Below are 14,648 nucleotides of genomic sequence, written 5' to 3' on the forward strand. Positions count from 1 at the left end.
CTATGGATTTCTAACGAGAGAATGCATCAGAACTTGACCTCTTGATTCTGGAAAGCACCAATCTCAGGTTTGTGAGAAACTGAAGCTCAGCCACTGCGTTGAGGTCATCCTTCCCCATCTGACTTCCCCATCTGAGGTCAAGCAGAGTACAAGGTAGAGGTGCACACCACACAGCTCATTCATGTCTGGGACGATTCGGGTTAGTAACCCTCGAGTGTGGCAAGACTAACTGAGTACCCCAAATAAGAGTCTTAGAGGGCCAACAAGATGGCTCAGTGGGTAAAGGCACTTGCCACCAAGGCTGATGACCTGAGTTTAATTCCTGGGATCCACATGGTAGAGAGATAGAGATAGAGATAGAGATAGAGATAGAGAGAGACAGAGACAGAGACAGAGACAGAGACAGAGAGACAGAGACAGAGAGACAGAGAGAGACACACAGAGAGACACAGAGAGAGACAGAAAGACAGATAGAGACAGACAGAGAGACAGACAGAAAGACAGAGAGACAGACAAACAGAGACAGCTGACTCTACATGAATTTTCATCACACACATACACCACACACACACACACACACACACACACACACACACACACACACACACGTAAGAGCCCCCCAAAAAACCATTGTTCTCTAGGCCCCATGTGACAGGAGCCAGATGACACAGGCTTGGAGTATGAGTCATTTATAACTCATGGTTACCATGAATGATGATGGACAAGTAGCAATTAGCAAATTCCAAAGGTGGGCATGACTAGACTTATGGTAAGTAGTATAGAGTGGTTACCACTCCAGGGGCCTGAAACTAAGAACCAGAGCTCAGAGTTGAGGAGGAAGGGACATTCTAAGAACTAGGAGGAAGGCCAGCATAGAAGAATTTCTGATTTGTTAGGGAGACATCTACAATGGCTTTTTACACAGTTCTTCTAGCCTGCCTGGTTGTGCCTGCCCTAATCAAAGGAACTGAAATGGAGTATCCAGGGATGCATAGAAATAAGCACGGGTTTTTAAATGCTCACAGAACTCAAGGCAGATCTGCTTACTTCTCTGCTTTTCTCTTCCCTCTTCCTCACCCTTTTCATCTCTATTTTTGAAAAAGGGTCTGGATATGTAGCCCAGGCTAATCTCGAACTCATGATCCTCCTGCTTTGGCCTCCCAAGTACTAGGGTTATGGGTATGTGCCACCATGTCTAGCAGATCTTAATCTTTTCTATTTCAGTTTTTAAGAGAATAGCTTTTACTTATTCTTTGACAATTTCATACATGTAAAGAATTCATCTTCATAATATACACCCTCAACTCCCTCAGGAACCCCTAACTCCACTTTCCCACTCCCACCAGACACCCCTAAGACTTCCCTCTCCACTTCTCCTCTTATCCCCCCTTTTTTGTTAATAGCCCACTGAATCCAATTGGTGCTGCCTATTGGAATGTTGATGGATCGTGTGGACTGATCTTGTGCGGGCAACCACAGCTGCAATGTGTTCACAGGTGCAATGGCATACCCCAAAGATGACATTCCACTTGCTTCTTTTATTTAGGGACGAGATGAGAGTGTCCACAGGATGAACTTCTCAGTTAAAGTTTGCATCTATGGATCCTGAAGGGGTCTAACTTTCTAATGTTTGGATTCCATGGGAGATTCAGGAAGCGGCTCAAAGAGCACATCTCTCTAGAGGCCAGCCAGACCACAGACAGCAGCAGGAGGCAGCTTGAATCTAATTGTATCTGCCCTGTTTGACCGTGAACTAAATAAATCAGGGACTGAGGGGACTACATCCAGGTACAGAGAGGCTCCAGTGGACTAAAGCAGCAGGCAGCTCTTCCTTGCTTAGCTCCACATTTGGTTGTCCTGGAGGTGGCTTCCTGAATCTTTCTTCAAAGAAAAATGATTCTGTAGAGGCTGACGAGACTCCAACTCAGCAGAACTAGAGCATTGCCTAGAGCTGAACTCCTCAGTGGTTGGGAATGGCAGGTGAGGAGCCTCTCAACTTCAGTCTGAGCCCCTCTTTGTCACATGTGGATTTAATCTGTTTACCTGACTTTCAGGATCTGGAAGGAAATGAAGAAGAGCTGGAAACCTTGTATAAGGAGTTGAGGCCACTTGGAGAGCAAAGGAGTAGAATGATCTTTTAGGAAATCCACTCCTCCCCTCCTCATCACATCTCTTTCTCTGTGTGTATGTGTATGTACACACACACACACACACGTACATGTGTGTGCTTGTTCATGGTATGGGTGTGAATGAATGCACATACGTGTGGAGGCCAGAGGCCAATTTCAGATGTTCCTTAGGTGCTATTCATCTTGTTTATTGAGCTGCGGTCTCTCACTGGGACCCGGAGCTCACCAAGCAGGTTAAGCTGCTGGCCAGAGCTCCGGAGATCTGCCTGTATTCTCTCCAGTGCTGGGGTTATAAGCACCTGCCTTTTCCTTTCTTTTTCTTTTGAAAACACAGTTGCCCAAGATTGAACTTGGGTCCCCGCACTTATGCGGCAAGCATTTTACCAACTGAACCATCTCTCCAGCCCCCTTCTTAAGAAATCCTTAAGCTCTTTATATCACTGTGAGAAAAATCTAAGCCCTATTAAACATTATACATGTTTATTGTGTGCGTGTGCGTGTGCGTGTGCGTGTGCGTGTGCGTGTGCGTGTGTGTGTGTGTGTGTGTGTGTGTGTGTATGGTGTGCACGCCACAGATGCATGTGGAGGTCTTAGGACTACTGTTCATGGGTGGAGAGAGAGGTAAGACTGTTCTTTCTCCTTTGTTCTCCCAAAGGTGTTCTGAGAAGACAATTGCGTGTCTTCCTTAGTGGAAATGGAAATCAGTGGCTTTTTGGTGCTACCAAGCCCATCCTCCAGCCATTCCCACTGCAACCCAGAGTGTTTTAACTGCCAACTCCCTGCAATTTCCAAACCAATAAGGAATTGGGCCATCATTTCTTTCTAGACAGTGTCAAGGTGTAATTACGTAGAACTAATGATGCCTCTGAGAACAGTGACTATTGGCTCTTCCCACTCCCGACACACGCAGTGATGGTTGGAGGAGCTTGTGTGAGTGCGTCTAGGCTCTCTCTAGCCTCATTATCTCCCACTCTCCCCCGGGCCCCTAGAGCTCCAGCACTACCAACCTCTGATGATTTTGCCATGGCCAGACAGGTCCTCACATGGAAGCTGTCACTGAGATCGCCTCTCCTGCTTGGAATGGCTCATTCTCTTATTTTCTCCAAACCTGAAGTCAGATGTCAGCTCAGTGATAGGTTCAAGTTTCACTCTCTTTTCTATCGTGTACCCCAACCCTTTATCTTGTTCCTCATCATGTGTCTCTTTTGAGCATCCTGTGTTATTCATCTCTTTCCAGAGTTCCTGTAACAGTACTCCTCATATATATACTCACTGAAAACATTGAATGAACAAGTGAATGAAGCTCAGACTCGGGGTCCTCAGTCTTCAACCACTCACACTTTCTTCAAGTCAGTTCTGGATTCAAGTTTGTTGCTATCAGGCCCTCTCTTCCACAAGATGTCAGTCTATAGTTTAAAGCAACCAGCATGGACAGTGAGTACAGGCAAGGAAGAAATCGAAGATGTTCACTCTGTCCTCAGGCTGCTGCAACCCCATAACCCCCCTTTTTTTGCTGAAACTTGGGACTGTCAATCTTGTTCTTCCTTTGGTGTTGTGTGTGTGTGTGTGTGTGTGTGTATGTGTGTGTGTGTTATGGGCTGACCTTCCATTTGCTAAATAACTGAGAACGACCTTGACTCCTGATGCTTTGCCCCCATCAATGCATTGATCCCTTCCAGTGAGCTTGCATAAAACAGGCCCTCTCAACAGGAAACCATGGATCACATGGGGTTCCATAGAACCCCTAACACTTAATACACACAATTGACTACTACTGATGAATAGTGGAGAAAGGGGTCTTTGCCTTGTGTATATCCAGTTGTGAATCTACCAGGCTATGATGGACAGTTCCTACCCACAGACTGCCCTAGTAAAATCCAGAGGAATACAAATGGAATAAAAAGATGTTAGTTCATGGAAGCGATTAGCAGGGATGTGGGCAATGTGGTCAGAGGAGAGCAGTAGGTGCCTGAATAAGGGAATGAGGGCAATCAGAAGCGCTATGTGAACGTAGGATTATGGGATTGCACCGCCACACCTGTCTTGTTCTTCCTTCCACTGGTCATGCTCCTCCTGTGCATGGCTAGCTCCTTTTCATCCTGGCAAATGTTCCCTCCTCAGAAGGAGGTTCCTGGATTAGCATCCCACTGGATTGTCTTCTATTACATCATCTACCCCTTTCTGACTTTGAATGAATCACAACCTTCACTGAAAACGTTCCACACCCCGCTTCCTCCTCCAGACTATTCAAACTCTTTGCCGGAGTGAACCTTGTTTCTTAGATTCCAACACTTGGGAGAGAGTCTCTCATACAGTAAGGGTTGGTGCTCACTGACTAATATTTTGAGCAATGCATAATAAGAGAAATAATTAAGAAAACTCTAGAAGAAAGTATGGCAAAAGTGTCTCATTAGATGTTAAATTACAATGCTAAAATATTTTGACCTTAGTACCACAATAAAAGGACACTGTGACCCTCTCTTAGAGAAGCCATACCCATGCTCTCAGGGCTGTCTTTGTTCCCAAACACCTTTCTCTACTCTTGTGCTTAAGCCTACATTAAAGTATCTTTATTAACCTTAGCCCTTGCCCGAAGAAAACAGTCCAGAAATAGAACTATTACAATAGCTTCCAAACTTGTTTTCCAGGGATATGGTAATTTAGTATTTGATACAAGTTGTATTTAAAGACTGTAGGGAAATATAATTATCTCATGAATGATGTCAGTATGATTAGCTAGCATCTTTTTTTTAAAATAGCAAATATATTCTTCACACTTTCACTGAAATAAATTGTATTACAGATCAGGGATTTAAATGGGAAGACATGAAAAGTGCATGAATACTTTTATAACCTTGAAAGAGAAATAGTATTCTAAACATTTCAGATAGAAAATATTAGGAAGGGACCAGAGAAAGACTCAGTGGCTGGGAGCACAGGCCTCCTCTACCTCCCTCAGGGCTGGGATTAATGGTGTATGCCACCACATCTGGTGTTGGAGCGTGCTTCACCATTGGAATCAGACTGGACATAAAATCGCTTCTTATTTTCTGCCTGGCATCAATCACATTGAAGATATAATACATTGTGGTACAGTATACTAAAATGTACTTAAAAATATACTTGCATATTTACATATTTGGCATATATTAAAATGATCGTGTAAAGTGGACTTAGTCCTAGGAAAATCTGTTGTAGGTAGTTGCCATTTCTTTAAACAATTTTTAGTTTCTACTTTTAAAAAAAGATTATATTATGTGCATGCTTATGAGTGTGTTGCCTGCATGCATGCATGTCTGTGCACCGTATGCATGCCTCGTTCCTAAATAGGCCAGAAGATGATGTCAGGTCCCCTAGAAGTGGAGTGACAGACTTGTGACCTGCCATGTGTGTGGTGGCAATCTTTGATTCCCTCCCTGCTCTTAACTGCTGAGCCATCTCTTTACCCTCGAATTTTTATTTATTTATTTATTTACTTATTTTGGGTTTTTTGAGACAGGGTTTCTCTGTGTAGTTTTGGTGCCTGTCCTGGATTTCACTCTGTAGACCAGGCTGGCCTTGAACTCACAGAGATCTGCCTGGCTCTGCCTCCTGAGTGCTGGGATTAAAGGCATGTGCCATTGCCACCTGGCACTTGAATTTTTATTTTTAAGACAGGGTCTCATGTATCCCAGGCTGGCCTCAAACTCATTTTTTAAAAAGATGTTTTATATTTTATTTATATGTGTGTCTGTGCACACGTGTGTGGGTGACTGTGGAAGCCAGAAGAGGGCATTGGATCATATGGGAGAGAATATGAGTACATTGGACCACATACCATTTCTGAGAACTGTCATATGGGTGGATGATGGACATATTGGCCCACGTGCCAAGCCTTTTCATATTGGTGGGTTATGAGCATGTCCTCTATGAGTGTGTATGGGCATGTTTTCCCACATGTCATGTACCAGCTTAGTCACATGGAAGATGTGTATGGTCATGTTGACCCAGAAGCCATTTCTGAGATCAATCCTGTGGGAGTTGTATGAACATGTTGGATCATAAGACATTTCTGATCCTTATCCTATGGGTGGGTGTATGTGTTTGGCCTATACAGCATTTATAAGCCCAGTTACATGGGGGCAGGTGTGGGCATTTTGGCACACATGCCATTTCTGGCATTTGTCAGATGAGGGTGTGCATGTACATGTCCCACATGAAATTTCTGAGCCTGGTGATATGGGGGGGGGGAGTTGTTTGGGCATATCAGACTACATGCCATTTCTAAACCTGGTGACATGAGGGAGGGTCATTTCTGCAACCAGTCCTATGGGAGTTATCCAAGCATGTTGGTTCACAAGCTATTTCTGAGATCTGACCTATGGGTGGGTGTATGGGCATTTTTGTTAATGTGCCATCTCCATGCCTGTTTGCATGGGTGTGTGTATGGAAATTTGGACCATGCAGCATTTCTAAGACATTCATATGTGTGATTGTATGGACATTTTGGCTTACAAGCTTCTTCTGAGATGGATCAAATGGAGGAATGTACTGGCGTGTTTGCCTACATGCCATTTCCAAATCAGGTCATATAGTGGGGTGTGTAGGTTTGTTGGCCTGCATGCCGATTTTGATCCTGTCTACCATGTGGAACTGTATGTTCACCCACACACTATTTCTGAAACTGGTCATGTTGTGGCATGATTGTGCAGTTTTGCTCACATTCAACTTCTGAGCAGGCCACCAGGTGTATGGGCTTGTTGGCCCACATGCCGTTTTTGAGCCCAGTCACATGTGGAGGTGAACACATGTGTACATAATGCACATTCACATTCCTACATGTCAGAGCAATTGGAAATTATAAGAATGTGAACATGCACAAGCATACTAACATAGGACTGGGATGGACAGTTTCATGCGTAAGAAATGCATGCACACATTGACATGTGACCATTCTTGGAAACTGCATGTATGTACACACCAATATGTTACTGCACCCAGTCTTCATGCATGTGACCATAAATGTACATACCAACATATGACCACCCTAAAAAATTGCATGTGCCTGTACATGTGTGCACACATACTGAGGGTGAACATACTCAGAAACAGCATGTATTTGAACATGTGTGAATATGCCCACATGTGACCATGCTTTGAAATTCCATGTGTGTGAATATGTGAGTGCATGCCAATATATGATCATTCTTGGAAATTGGATGTGATAATGTATGTATATGCCAAAATATGATTATTCTTGAAAATTGTATTCATGTGGAAATGTACACACACACACACACACAAACACTGACATGTGACTACACTTGGAAAATGCATGTGTGTAAATCATGCATAAGTGCTTGCTGTGGATATCACTCTATGTAAATAAAACACTGATGGCCAGTGACCAGACAGGAAGTATAGGCGGGACAAAGAGAGAGGAGAATTGGGGAAACAGGAAGAAGGAGGGAGAGACACTGCAGCGACCGCCAGGAGAAGGGCATGTAAAGAAGCTGGTAAGCCACCAGCCACGTGGCAAGCTATAGATTTATAAAAATGGGTTAATTTAAGATATAAGAACAGTTAACAAGAAGCCTGCCACGGCCATACAGTTTATAAGTGATACAAGCGTCTGAGTGATTATTTTATAAGTGGATTGTGGGACTGCGGGGCTTGGGGAACCTGGAGAGAAGCTCTCCAGCAACAAGTGCTGACATATGACAGTGCTCAAAATTGTTATGTGTGTGAATATGTACACGAATGATGACATGACAGCACACAGAAACCTCATGCAATGGATATGAATGCACATAACGACATAAAAGAGTTACTGGAGATTGCATTCATGTGAACACTTGACTACATGTTAACACACAAGAGTGCTCAGAAATTGCATGTGTATGAACACACATGCATGCTGACATATAACAGGGCTCAGAGATTGCATGTATGAGAACATGTGGGTAAATGCTTACATGTGACCACACTTGGTATATGCATGTGTATCAACATGTGTATTCACAGCAACATGTGACTGTGTTCCACAACTGCATTAATATGAACATGTGCATGCATCCTGATATATGACCACATTCAGAATCTCCATGCATGTGATTGCACTCTGAAACTTCATGTACATACCACCATTGGACTCTTCTCAGAAACTGCATGAGGGTGAACATGTATATATATGTATGTATATATATGTTGTCAAGTGACAGTACTCAAAACTGTATGCATGTGAACATTCACAACATGCCAAAATGTGGCTGTTCTTGAGAACTGCATGCATGTAATCATGAATGTACACAAAGATATAGGACTTCATGTGGAAACTGCTTGTGTGTGAAGATGTATAAACATGCTGACATTTGATTGTGCTCAAAACTGCATGCATGTGAACATGCTCAGAAATTGTATGCATATAATCACCTAACATGAAGCTCACTATATGATAGTGCTTGGAAACTACATGCATAGGAACATGTGCATAATGATGATACATGTCAGTACATGGAAACTTTATGTGTGTGAAGATGTGTTTATATGTCAACATGTGATTGTTTTTGCAAACTACACGGGTGCGAACATGTGCACGCCTTTAATGCCAGCACTCAGGAGTCAGAGGCAGGTGGATCTCTCTGAGTTCAAGGACAGCCTGGTCTACAGAGCGAGTTTCAGGACAGGCAAGACTTCCCTATAAATAAAAACACAACACACTAAAATTAACCGGAACCAAATTCTACACAACTTAATGAACTTTTACACAGTTAGAACTGGTTTTCAAAATGGAAGCAGTGGAGCTTCATGTTAAATTTTACACTTTTGCCGGGCAGTGGTGGTGCACGCCTTTAATCCCAGCACTCGGGAGGCAGAGCCAGGCGGATCTCTGTGAGTTCGAGGCCAGCCTGGGCTACCAAGTGAGCTCCAGGAAAGGCGCTGAAAGATCCCAGCATACTAGCTTAGCCTAACGCCATTTCAAGTAAGGTCTGAAAAGTGCGGGGTGTCTACGGCCGGCCTCCTGGCCCCAGAAAAGGGTACTAAAGGTCAGAAAAACAGCTTGGAGCCAGACAGCAGGCGTGTCAAGCTCGGGGAAAAACCACGAGCTGCCCTGAGTTTGAACCCGGCCTCATTTGAATCGTCCAATCAGAACCCTGTAAACCATGGGCTGCCTGAGTTTGAACCCACCCTCCTCGTGCTCCTGCTGCCCGACCCTATAAAAACCCTCCGCTCCAGCCCGGGGGCGCGCCAGTCTCTTGAGCTTCTTGAGGGACTGTGTTGCCCCGGGTACCCGTGTTCCTGAATAAAGCCTCTTGCTGTTTGCATCTGACTTGTGGTCTCGTGTGATCTCTGGGCGAGGGTCTCTCCAGAGGGAAGACTGCCTTCGGGGGTCTTTCATTTGGGGGCTCGTCCGGGATCAGAGACCCCCGCCTCGGGACCACCGACCCACTGTCAGGAGGTAAGCCGGCCTTGGTGTATGTCGTTTCTGTCCTGTCAGAGTGTTGTCTGTTTGCGCGCCTGAATCGGTCTGGAGTCAGTGGGGCTGAAGGAGCTGACGAGCTCGGACTTCGCCACTGCGACCCTGGAAGACGTTCCACGGGTCTCTGAAGTCCCCTTCGGGGGCACGGGAAGTCCCCTTCTGGGGCACGGGAAGTCCCCTTCGGGGGCACGGGAAGTCCCCTTCTGGGGCACGGGAAGTCCCCTTCTGGGGCACGGGAAGTCCCCTTCGGGGGCACGGGAAGTCCCCTTCGGGGGCACGGGAAGTCCCCTTCGGGGGCACGGGAAGTGTTGTCGGTTTGTCTAAGTGTTGAATGTTGTCTGTTTGCGCGCCTGAATCGGTCTGGAGTCAGTGGGGCTGAAGGAGCTGACGAGCTCGGACTTCGCCACTGCGACCATGGAAGACGTTCCACGGGTCTCTGAAGTCCCCTTCGGGGGCACGGGAAGTCCCCTTCGGGGGCACGGGAAGTCCCCTTCGGGGGCACGGGAAGTCCCCTTCTGGGGCACGGGAAGTCCCCTTCGGGGGCACGGGAAGTCCCCTTCTGGGGCACGGGAAGTCCCCTCTGGGGCACGGTTTTTCGGGGCCACCCCCGTATCAGAAGGATACGTGGTGCTGGCAGGGGACGGAGAATTCAAACACTCCGTGTCCCCATCTGAGTTTTTGCTTTCGGTTTTACACCGGAGCCGCGCAGCGAAACTGTTTCTTGTTTGTGGTGTCGGTTTGTTTTGCGTTCTGTGTCTAATCCTTCTCCATCCAGGCGCGGCGCCTCCTGTCACGGCGCCAGCCGCGATCCCGGCGGCTGCGCTCGCGGCGCCTCCTGTCATGGCTCCTGTCATGGCGCTGGCCGCGACCCCGGCGGCTGCGCTCGCGGCGCCTCCTGTCATGGCTCCTGTCATGGCGCCGGCCGCGATCCCGGCGGCTGCGCTCGCGGCGCCTCCTGTCATGGCTCCCGTCACGGCGCCGGCCGCAACCCCGGCGGCTGCGCTCGCGGCGCCTCCTGTCATGGCGCCAGCCGCGGCCCTTCCAGCGGCTGCGTTCACGGCGCCTCCCGTCACGGCGCCGGCCGCAACCCCGGCGGCTGCGCTCGCGGCGCCTCCTGTCACGGCGCCGGCCGCGACCACCCCAGCGGCCGCCCCCCCCCATGATGACCCCGCTCCCTGGGGACTCGGAGGAAGAAGCCTGGAGGCCTGGAAGCAGGTTCCGGGCGATGACGGGAGGCCAACCCAACTCCCAAATATCATCGATGCCGCCTTTCCCTTGACCCGCCCAGACTGGAACTTCAATACACCTGAAGGTAGGGAGCATCTACGTCTCTATCGCCAGTTGCTCTTAGCGGGTCTCCGAGCGGCCGCCAGAAGGCCTACCAATTTGGCTCAGGAAAGGAAAAAGAAAAAGGAAAGGAAAGGAAAGGAAAGGAAGAATCACCCGCTGCATTTTTAGAGAAGCTGAAGGAGGCTTATAGGATGTACACTCCGTATGATCCAGATACCAGTCTAGCTCAGATATCCGAACCAAATTGCAGCGGTTGGAAAGTTTGCAAGCGCTAGGTTTGCCAGATTTATTGAAGGAAGCAGAGAAAGTGTTCAGTAAGAGAGAAACTCTTGAGGTGCGTGAGGAAAGGAGATGGCAGGAACGTGAGGAAAGGGACAAGAAAACAACATAGGGAGATGAAAAAAGGTTTTGGCCACCGTTGTGTCTCAGGGACAGCAGAGAGAGGGAGATAGGTTGGGAGAGCGAAGGAGGCCACCCCTTGATAAAGATCAATATGCTTACTGTAAGAAGAAGGGACCAAGAGTCACAGGTCCTAAAGGAGACCCCCTACAAATCCTTGCCCTCAGTTTAGAGGAAGAATACCGTTTGTTTGAGGCAGAACCCACGGAGAAGTCACCTGAGGAGCTACAGAACTGGCTGAGGGAGTTTCCTCAGGCCTGGGCAGAGACTGGGGGCTTGGGGTTGGCACGCGATCAGCCACCGCTGATGATCTCACTAAAGGCCTCCGCGACTCCCGTTTCAGACAATACTCAATGTCACGGGAAGCTCATGAGGGGATCAAGCCCCATATTCGGAGGCTCCTGGACCAAGGGGTGTTAAAGCCCTGCCAGTTACCTTGGAACACCCCTCTCTTGCCTGTTAAGAAACCGGGGACAGGAGACGATAATCTCCATCCCCCCTCCTCGAAACCCCCACCAAGTTCGAGAATTCCTGGATACGGCTGGGTACTGCCGCCTTTGGATTCCTGGCTTTGCCGAACTGGCAGCCCCATTATACCCCCTCACTAAACCAGGGACCATGTTCCAATGGGAAGAGAAACATCGGAAAGCGTTTCAACAGATCAAAAAGGCCTTACTCGAGGCCCCGGCTCTGGGTCTGCCAGATCTAACCAAGCCCTTTGAGCTGTTTGTGGATGAGAACTCAGGTGTTGCCAAGGGGGTACTGATGCAAAGACTGGGACCTTGGAGGAGACCTGTAGCGTACTTGTCCAAGAGATTGGACCCGGTGGCTACAGGATGGCCTCCATGCCTCCGCATGGTGGCAGCCATTGCCGTATTACTCAAAGATGCCGGAAAACTGACCCTGGGACAACCATTGACTGTGCTGGCCTCCCATGCAGTGGAGGCCTTGGTCCGACAACCACCGGACAAATGGCTTTCTAACGCCGGAATGACTAACTATCAGGCCTTACTGCTGGACTTAGACCGGGTAAATTTCGGGACCACAGCCTGAGAGAGACCCCGTGCCCTATAGCCCAGAAGACCATGAGCTAGCAAAGAAAATGGGGGCGGACTGGGAACAAAGAAGACAGGCATTGACCCATTTGAGCACAAACAAGATGACCTTATTAGACAGAGAAAACACCTGGGCAGTGCTGCTGAACCAGGATCAGATACTCCAGCAGGTAACTTCTACCTGCCCAGCCTGTGCTCAAGTCAACGCAGGAAAGGTTCATCTAAACAAGGGGGCCCGCCAAAGAGGCCATCGTCCTGGTGTTCATTGGGAAATAGACTTTGTCTCCTAGTCTTCGTGGACACCTTTTCTGGATGGATCGAGGCATTTCCAACCAAGAATGAGATGGCTAACATGGTAACAAAGAAACTGTTGGAAGAAATCTTCCCCAGGTATGGGATGCCTCAATTATTGGGGTCAGATAACAGGCCTGCCTTCGTCTCCCAGGTAAGTCAGAAGGTGGCCAAACTATTGGGGGTTGATTGGAAACTCCATTGTGCATACCGCCCCCAGAGCTCAGGACAGGTAGAACGAGCTAATAGAACAATTAAGGAGACTCTAACCAAATTAACGCTTGCAACTGGCACTAGAGATTGGGTGCTCCTACTTCCCTTAGCTCTCTATCGAGCCCGAAATACCCCCGGCCCACACGGCCTAACCCCTTTTGAGATCATATATGGGGCCCCACCTCCTGTTGTAGACTTTCTCCATCCTGATATCTCCTCTCTTGCCACCACCCCTACTTTAGAAGCACATCTTCAAGCCCTCCAGTTGGTGCAGAGGGAGGTCTGGAAGCCCCTGGCCAAGGCTTATCAGGAGCAGCTAGACAAGCCGGTGGTGCCCCATCCCTTCCAGATCGGGGACTCCGTTTGGGTCCGACGACACCAGACCAAGAGCCTGGAATCACGGTGGAAGGGGCCCTATACTGTCTTGCTGACCATCCCCACTGCACTCAAGGTCGACGGGATTGCTGCATGGATCCACGCCTCTCATGTGAAGGCTGCCAGGGAACCCGACCCAGCAGGATCCAGAAAGTCAACATGGACAGTGCGCCATACACGAAACCCCTTAAAAATAAGGTTGACCCGCGGCTCCTCTTCCTCCCCCTCCTCTTAATCTCTACCTACCCCCAGGGGACTAGGGCGGCAGAGAGCCCGCACCTAGCTAAGAGGCTCACTTGGCAGGTCATCTCACAAACTGGGGAGACGGTCTGGCAAACGACCGCCTTTCACACCCCCTTTACATGGTGGCCTAACTTACATCCAGATCTCTGCCAATTAGCAGCAGGGTCAGAGGACTGGGACATCCCTACCACTGACCCCATGAACCCCAGAGCACCAGACGTCTGTCAGGATGGTAAGGGAACTTGCAAATGTAGTGACGGGAGATACGGATGTGGCCACCCTGAAGCCAGGAAAGCCCTGTCACAACTATCCTTCTACATCTGCCCCCGGGATGGTAGGGACAGAAAGCTGATTAGCCAATGTGGGGGTTATGAAAGTTACTTCTGTAAAGCATGGGGATGTGAAGCAACTGGCAATACCTATTGGAAACCTTCGTCCACTTGGGACCTCATTAGGGTAAAAAGGACTACCCAAGGGGAAAGCCGCACATGGTGCCCACTCACCCGAGCACATTGTTGGGGTTTCCCAGGCGAGCTTAGTACATACTGGGAGGGGGAGGGCCCCTGTATAAACTTCACCTGCAACCCCCTAAACATATCCTTTACTCAGAAAGGAAGGGGGACGGCACAAGATTGGATTAAAGAAAAAACATGGGGACTTAGATTTTTCATGACAGGACAGGACCAGGGATTTACCTTTATGATTAAACTTAAAATTGAGGAGCCCTCCGCCTCTATAGGCCCCAACCAGGTTCTCGCTGACCAAAAGCGCCCCTCTTTACCTGCTCCAGCACCCCCGAGGGCTACCACCCGACCCAATTCGGCCATTCGTCCAAGCACGGCTCCGAATGCCGCTGTAATCCCAGTCACCCTCCAACCACCCAGACCCGGTACGGGAGACAGGCTATTGAATCTTATAGAGGGCGCTTACTCAGCCCTCAATGTTACTAGCCCAAATCGGACTCAGGAGTGCTGGTTATGCCTAGTTTCCACACCTCCCTATTATGAGGGGGTGGCCGTAGTCGGAAGCTTCACCAATTCCTCTTCACCCCCATCAGGATGTGCCTCAACACCTCAGCATAAGAACAATGGGAGGGATCGCCACCGGAATAGGCACAGGTACCACTGCCCTCATGGAAACCAACCAGTTCCGACAACTCCAGGTTGCCATGCATACCGATATCCAGGCACTGGA

Source organism: Peromyscus maniculatus, chromosome 7, assembly GCF_049852395.1.
Source record: "Peromyscus maniculatus bairdii isolate BWxNUB_F1_BW_parent chromosome 7, HU_Pman_BW_mat_3.1, whole genome shotgun sequence".
Lineage (NCBI taxonomy): Eukaryota > Metazoa > Chordata > Mammalia > Rodentia > Cricetidae > Peromyscus > Peromyscus maniculatus.